Here is an 8928-nt window from a genome sequence, read left to right on the forward strand (position 1 = left end):
AGTGTTCCTCAAAACATCAGGCCTTATAGATATCCTTATGCCCAAAAGAGTGAAAGTGAACGTATGGTTGTAGAAATGAAAGAGGCTAGTATAACTCAACCTAGTGAAAGTTCTTTCTCTGCTCCAGTAGATTGGTGCACAACAAGGATGGGTCATGGTGCATGTGTCCAGATTATATGGAGCTCAACAAGCTCACTATTAAAGATAAATCTCCCATTCCTGTAATTGATGGATTATTGGATGAATTTCATGGATCAAATTACTTCACCAAGTTGGATCTTCATTCAGGATATAATCAAATTAGAATGAAGACTAAAGGCATTCTGAAACAACATTTAGAACTCGTGAGGGTCATTATGAATTTTTGGTCATGCCTTTTGGCCTTACCAATGCACCTTCTACATTTCAAGGTTTGATGAATTCCATTTTCAAGCCCTTCCTTAGAAAATTTGTGTTAATATTTTTTGATGATATACTAATCTACACCAAGTCTTGGAAGGATCATGTTCAACATGTTGACAGGGTGCTCAAACTATTGTCCAGGAGAAACAATTATATGCAAAAAGCTCCAAATGTTCTTTGGAGTACAAGAGGTGGAATATCTGGGTCATATTGTATCTCATGAAGGTGTTAATTTAGACCCTAGAAAAATTAAATCCATTAAGGAATGGAAAATTCCCACATCCATAAAGCATCTGCGAGGATTTCTTGGGTTGACGGGGTATTATCGCAAGTTTTTAAGAATTATGGAAGAGTAGTAGTACCTCTAACAACATTTTTGAATAAAGATGCATTTTCATGGACTCTAGAAGCAATGAAGGCCTTTGAACATCTTAAAGAGGCAATGTGCCAAGCACCGGCCTTAGCTACATTAGACTTCACAAACCTTTATTATGGAATGTGATACCTCAAGAAATGGAATTGGTGCTGTTTTAATCCAAGAAGAGAGACCCATTACTTTTGAGAGTCAGCCAATCAAAGGAAAGTATTTACAAAAAGCTATAGATGAGAAGGAAATGTTGGCAATACTACATGCACTTAAGAAATGGCGACCCTAGCTAATGGGAAGACACTTCAAGGTAAAAAAAAAAGCATGATAGTCTTAAATAATTTTTAGAACAACGATTATCTTCAGAAGAGCATCAAAAATGGTTCACAAAGATGTTGGGTTATGAATTTGAAATCATCTACAAAAAAGGGAAGAAAAATGTTGTGGCAGATGCACTCTCAAGAAAGGAAGAGGATGTGAAAGCATTTCTTTGCGCCATTTCTATTATCCAACCACATTGGATAAAGGAAACAAGGGATGAATGGAAGAATGATGAAGAAGTGTGGGCACTCATTCAAAAGCTACAACAAGATCCCAGTACATCTAATACATTTAGCTAGAAAAATGATTCGTTATGGTACAAAGATCACTTATACCTATGTAAGAATTGCCAACTCAAACAAAAGATTCTTATGGAATTGCACACTTCTCATACCATAGGGTTAAGAAGGAACTTTTTTGGGATGGCCTCAAATCGGATATTCAAAAGTTTGTGGTGAAATGTTTGGTTTTCCAACAAAATAAAGTTGAAACAATTATGCCCCCGGGTCTATTACAACCTTTATCCATTCCATGAAAATGTTGGGAGGAGGTTTCAACGGATTTTATCACATGTTTACCCAAGTCCAAAGGAAAGAGTGTCATCATGGTGGTAGTTGAAACACTTACAAAGTATTGACACTTTTGTGCATTATCTCATCCATTTAAAGCTAGAACAGTTTCTACTGCATTTATAGAAACAATTCAAAATCTACATGGAAACACAAATATTATTGTAAGCAACAAAGATCCATATTCACTGGAAATTTTTGGACATAATTATTTTCTTTCCTTGGTAATCAGTTAGCTCATATCACATCTTATCATCCTCAATCTGATGGGCAAACTGAGATAGTAAACAAATGTTTGGAAGGATATCTTCGTTTCTTTGTCTTTGATAATCAACCTCAATCGGTGAAATGGTTGCCTTTGGTTGAATGGTGGTATAACACTTCCTTCCATACTGCAACAAGTATAACCCCATTTATGGCACTTTATGGATATCATCCACCATCCATCACATCATATTTAAGAGAAAATTCTAAGGTTCAAGTAGTGGAAGATCACATTGAATATCAACAACAAGTTCTCCAACTCTTAAACGATAACTTCACATTGGCGCATAATAGAATGAAACAACAGGAATATGAATGTCGCAACGAAATAAGTTTTGATGTAGGTGACTCGGTATTACTATGACTACAACCATATAAACAAATGTCCCTCAAGCAAGCTAAGAAGGATAATAAATTATCACAAAAGTATTATGGTCCATATAAGGTGTTACAAAAGATTGGTACTATGGCATACAAATTGGAGCTTCCTGCAGCTTCCAGAGTGCACCCAGTTTTCCATGTTTCATGCTTAAAGAAGGTTATAGGTGACAAGCTCCCAGTTCAAATAATATCTCCAGAACTTGACGAGGAAGAAAAAATCATATTGGAACATGAAGCAATCACAGAAACAATAACTCAATAGCGACGAAATTGATTGATTTCAGAGTATGTCACTAAGGGGAAGAACTTACCTGCTAAAGATTTGACATGGGAGGATGAGAATTTTATACATAAGCATCTAGAACTACTTAAGTGTTGAGGACACCACTCTTTTGAAGGAGAGGGGCATGTTAGGTCCCTATAATATTAGTGATTCCCCCATTACTATTGTCATTGTAGTCCCAATATTGTTATTATTGTGCCCCATAGAAGCCCACTATTGTTATTTTTGTGCCCTTATATTATCATTGTTATGTCAGCTTTGATTATATTGACCCCTTAGATCCCTATATATAGAAAGGAGGTTTCTTCATTTGTAGCATCCAAGAATTGTTCATTTGTGTAATGTAAAGGAGGTTTCCCCTTTGAAGAGGATGATTTTGAAGTCGTTGATCTATCTTTTCTATATTTTTTTGAGCTGGTTTCATAACAATATATAAGCATTGATTTAAAAAAAAATGTTCAACACATAATGACATAATATTTGTATTATGTAAAATATATAATCATGCAGCCCCTATTTTTAACTTAATAAAAAGTAACTCAATGGAGTTAGCTTAATGTCACACCCTTGTAATGTGACCCGCACAACAAGCTAATAATACAAAATAATTTACAAACAATTTAATATAGTCATACAAAGAAAAGTAACTAGAATTAGCACACAATGTTAATATCTTGTCAGAGCTATTGAATGGTTTCTATTTAGCTTGTTTTCACTGTGAATATATTCCAGCAATATGAATTTGTACATAAGTGCAACTCAACTTTGCTATTTGATTAAAGATTTCAAATCTTAAGCTACTAGATTTAGAGTTTATTTTTCTAAATGAAGAATTATATGATTTGAAATTTGACACATTTTTCATTTTATTATTATTATTATTATTTCACTATCATTTTTGCATTTATTTTCATTTCAGTGCATTTTCCCTTTCTCAAAGTGTGCCCAACATTTATAAATGAAGGAGGATGAGTTTCCATCTCTAAAAAAATGCACCAAAACTAATTTAGATATAAGTGTGCTACAGTAAGCAAGACAAATCTGATATCCATTATCTTCTAATTGTTTGGACTGGAACAACAACAAGATATTCTCAAATTGGCTATGGAGAGAACATATATGATATCCATTCTCTTATAATTGTATGCACCAGAACAAGGACAAGATATGATCAAATTGGCTATGAATAAAAATTCATGCATCATTAAAAATAGGTATGTTGGTAATATTTACTCAATGTTCTGATAGCCATAGGTTTTAATCAATGGATTTATATTACAAGTTGTCCCCTCACTCTTCCAAAGATGTCTATCATATACTAGCAAACAATGCCAATGGTATTTTCTCCTGATTGTAAAAATTATTGGATATTGTTTCCAATACATATAAATAGAATGATATGCAATGAGTGTGGTGGAGATAGATCCACTATTGAATGGTTTATTTTCACCTACTAGAAAATAATTCCAATGACACCTTCTCCTGATTGTACAAATTATTGTATATTGTTTCCAATCTAGATGAATAGCATGATAAGAAATGAGTGTGGTGGAGACGATATGAAGTGAGTGTGGTGGAGATGGATGCACTATTGGATGGTTTATTTTCATGAAAAAGCATCCATGGTTGAGAAGGATCTTAAATGAATATCCAAATGGACTATTTATGAGTGGTTACCCAGATTGTTTAAATGCTCACAATTTTTGGTGTAATTCCTTGATCTATTCTCTCACTAATAGTAGGGGAATGGAGGGTTCCTACAAATTGTTTGACACAATCTGTGAACAGGGTTTTGGTTTTGTGGATTTCATTTATTATTGGTTAGGTGCATATTGGGCATTATAGCAAGGCCTTGGAGCTCTTTGAAGCAATAAAGAAATGACCTGAAAGCCATACTCTGTTATGGAAAGTTTCTAATTGGAGTTTCTGTATTAGGACTTAGTAAAAAACTTATTTGATGAAAAGCTATAGTGAAGCGTGGTTTAATTTCCAATGGTGATAGCAATACATGCTTAGAATGCGAGAAAGGCTCAGGAATGTAGCATAAAATGGTGAGTGTGGATGCATTCATTAGATCTTGATAATGCGAGGGTAGCACTAATATGGAATGGTGAACATAAATCATGGTTAGTTACTATTATAGAGCTTTATCTGCAAGTCAAAAGAGTTTCTTAAAATGGTTTTGTAGTGGTTATGGATACCACTGATCTAGGGAAAAGCCTATGTCAATAAATTCCTGTAAAATCTAGTGCACAAGCAACAAGGAAACATTCTAGAAATGACGTGTCATCCATGGTCATTGCAGATTAATATGCAACACGTAGTGAGCTATTGGGATATCTTCTTGTTGTTGGTCACCAATAAGAAAATCCTCTTTCGAAGAAGATGAAAGTTCTTTGGTAAGTTCATCCAATAGTTTTCCTATATTGGCTATTAGAGAAAAGTATGGTAATTTTTTTTTATAAAGAGTCCTTGTACCACATTTGTGCATTATTGAACATTACCTGTAGCAAATAGAAGTGAGGTTATTTGGCTTGCTTCAAGTTCCTAAATCTTGGGTTACTGTAGTGAGCTGTGCCATATGCACTCTAAATTCTTTTCGAAAAATGGATGTGGATAGTTCAAGCAACAAACTTATTTTTTTCCACTCGAAATTTTGATGGAAATGTTAAGCTATGGCATGAGATTCTTGGAAGCGTCAACATGTGTCTTCTATTGCTAACTATGTGCCTTTAGGTCTCTTGAAGGAGGCGGTATTAGCTGATTCAGTACCCATCTTATAATTTTCCTTGGTCATAACTCCAAAATCCATAAACAAGACTCTTATAGTGATTGGAAAAGGTTTTGTCCCTCCATTTGTTTGGATATGTTACACCTCTGGGTTTAAATATCACAAGGTAGGTCACTAAGAGGCTTATGATCAAGTGGTTATAGATATTTCATGGGAATTTGATGGAATATTCTTATACAACTACAACAATGACAAATATGTCAGTAGTTGGATCAAATATGGGAGTTTTCTTCTTCTAGTACCTTTCCCAAGACAATTTTCTTAGCCTTGCTTGAAAAAAATAAAAAATTGAAAAATGACATGGGTTTTTCATCATGTGTATTTTTCAGTTGCTTTGGGTTGTCTATATCACCAAGAAATATATTTCTTACTATTATACAAAGCATTGATATTGATTTAGTGGATCCCATGTATCAATTGAGGTCCCAGAGGGAAGCTACACATTTTTTCTAGATAGGAAGTCAACAGTTGAAATCATCTATGGGAAACATTTCAGAGTGTAGGCTTGACATTTACAGTGGCTTTTCAAAGAGGGGCACTGTTTTTAGGGGGTAACATATGCTATGGCCTCTGAATCATGTTCCAAGAGGTTCATTATTTTTTATCAGGCTAGAAGTAAATTTTGAATCGTTGTCCACCCTCCCATTGTGCATGAGTTTCCAAACCTAGTACCCAACTCTGCAAAAGGCTTGGACAAAACATATGTCTATAATGGAATATCAAAGAGAGAAATCATTTCAGAATTACCTTCAGTATTTAAGTCAACTATCCAGGATGATTTCTTGGCATACAAGGATCATATGACTCCATCACAAGCCTTGCACAGAATATCAAATAGGACGTGGTTGAGTGTAGAGGCTGCTAGTTACAGATTTGTTTCTTGCTCAAGGCAAGAAGAAAGTAGAAGACAAATGAGTTCTAATGGCTCAAGCAAAGGAGGTTATCAAAGTCAATTGCAAGAATATATTAGAGATATTGAACCTCTACTATGTTTTGATGAGGAAGAGGATGATAGCATTGGTCACACTCCAAGTGAAGCCATAAGAAATGATCAGCTAAGCCAGACACAAGACAATGGACATACTAGCAATGATAATCCAAGTAGGAATAGACAATGTGAATGTATGGAATTCAGAGAAAAGGAGGTTGACTTTATTCTACTTTCTATCCAATAGAAGGTAGTTTTGAATGGGAAAAGTAGTTCAGATGGTGTTTTCTTTCCACCCATAGCAAGTTAGGAATCAAGAAACATTAGCTCAAATAACAGTGCCGCTAAAGTGGGGCAACCAATATCATGGAGGAAGTCAAGGAAAGAGAAAATGAAAAATGCTATAGATCTATTTAGGAGTATTTTTCCTGAAGGAAATTCCATGGATATTGTAGTTGTTCTTGATGTGGCCTCCCAGTACTTGAAATTCCTTCAACTCGGAGTCGAAAGGCTGGAGGCCAATCAGAATGATAGAACTTTGTCGAAGCCTTGAGATCCCTAATTGATGTGGTAAATCACATAGCTTTTAAGTTTTAAGCTATGTTTACATTCTCTGTTGGACACCAAAAACGTTTTATTTTCCAGTTTAACTGACTATTTTTGCTGAAATAGCTAGTGGAATCATGTTGAAATGTGCCAAAAATAGCTTATTTTCTAAAAATATGAAGGATTAAATATTAAAAAGAAAATTTCTGCAATGACCTGTAGGCAGCCGTAACATTGAATTTCTTAGAATCTAGCAGAATAGACAAAGTTTGATATGCTCCATTTGTAGGGAGAAAGTCTAACAATTCACAATTGTGCAAATTTGGAAAAAAAATTAAAATGGAAAAAACCCAAGAAACTTCAAGAAGATGAATCAATAATGGTTTGGATATTTCTTTGGTGTGGTTTTTGAGATTGTGAGCTCGGATATTCCATAGTCTGCATTTTTATGTCGTCTACGTTTCGAGTCTAGAGCAAGACTCATCCTCAGGAATCAAGTGAAAATTTTATCAAGGAACAAGTAGTCAGAGAGCTAAATGATCAAGAAGGATGTAGATAGTTTGATTAGCCACAAACAGGCAAAGTGGGTAGGGGCTCAGATGATCCACAAGTAGGCATGCCACTAAATGTTTGCAACATTGAGGAAGTCAGGTTTGAAAATTGAGATATGTGCTTAAGGCTTTAGGGAAATTATTTTATGCATACAAGTATGTCAACAAAGAGTAAAAGTTAGGGGTATTTTCTATTTTTTTAATGAGAAAGTGCAAAAGTGCTACAAGTTTAAGGAAATAAGGGACAAAGTAAAAGATCACATGCATACCCTGTGTTGAATCAAGGTTGTTGCAGTGCATTGTAATGCAACATCTTATAATGGACAAAGTCAAAACATAGGCAACACATTTGGATCACAAGAAGTTGCTATGAATTTTGGCCCAACCATGGCAACAATGTCTTTCCCAGGTACATCTAGAACCATTACAAGTCCAATGACCAACTTAATTATTGGGATAGACTGCTAGTTTGGGGCAGCTGGTACACCTATTTCTAATATGCATGGAGAAATTCATGTATCATAAAAAATAGTAGAAATAGTTATTTTTTCTCAGAACATGCCAACTATGAGTATAGAGTTGTGTGTACATGATGAAAAAGATCTTCAAAGGAAAATAAGAAAAGAATCAAATGGAAAATCTGCATAAATATCAAGAATGCATAAGAAAATTGACAATGAGGAACTAAAATGGTGATTTGAGGATCCCTGTGCTTATATGATTCTTATCTGAGCATACTATAAGAAGTCATGAAGTTCATAACCTATATATATCACTAGGGGAGAATTTAGGAATAGAGATAATTGCAACCAACGTTGACATTGTTCATAGCATTACAGATTTTGACTATATAGGTTTTGAAGTTCCCCACTAGATTGGAGGATACGATTCTAATATTGGAGAAAATTGTAGGAAATGGAAAGATTAAGGGGAATTATAAAGGGTATTGCTACCACAATTATTTCAATATGCCTCACAGTAACAGGTAAAATGTTTGATGTTCCCATAATAATTCAAAATTTGTCAGAGCCCTCAAACCGGAAGTAGGCAGGTTTTTTTCCAACCTCATGAATATTCCAAGGAATGGAGCCTTCCCCCAATAAGTTACTCTCTGAGATATTTGCTATATTCAGAAATAATGAGATCTAACTGAAACTAGAGCCCTATTTCTGACAGAAGATTGCGCATAACACCATGAACATTTAATTTTGAGCTATATTAAGGGGTGGTATAAGGATGGACCGGGAAGAGAACATAATAAGCTACATTATTATCCAATTGAGGAATCCAATTTTCTAGGTATTCCTCAATAAGCAAAGCATGTAATTCTAGTCCCGCTAATTTACAGTTTGTTGCAAGAATGGATGTCCCTAATGAAATGGATATAGGAGAATAATATGTTGAGAATGAACATGCATTATATAATATGTCAATATGGGATATTGAATAGTTCGATATATATACAGAAAAAAGTGCCTAGGTCTAGAAATCAATACATGATGCAGGATGAAATTTTGTAGCAATG

General features: G+C 34.6%; 1 pseudogene; it reads left to right on the forward strand.

Moving 5' to 3' along the window:
• The first annotated feature begins 5941 nt into the window (after nt 1-5941).
• Nucleotides 5942-6859, forward strand: LOC149207788 (uncharacterized; annotated as a pseudogene).
• Nucleotides 6860-8928: the final 2069 nt, after the last annotated feature.

The sequence above is a fragment of the Pinus tabuliformis genome, chromosome 1_2 (assembly GCF_031772625.1).
Source record: "Pinus tabuliformis cultivar Carrire ecotype Pingquan chromosome 1_2, CPIR1, whole genome shotgun sequence".
NCBI lineage: Eukaryota > Viridiplantae > Streptophyta > Pinopsida > Pinales > Pinaceae > Pinus > Pinus tabuliformis.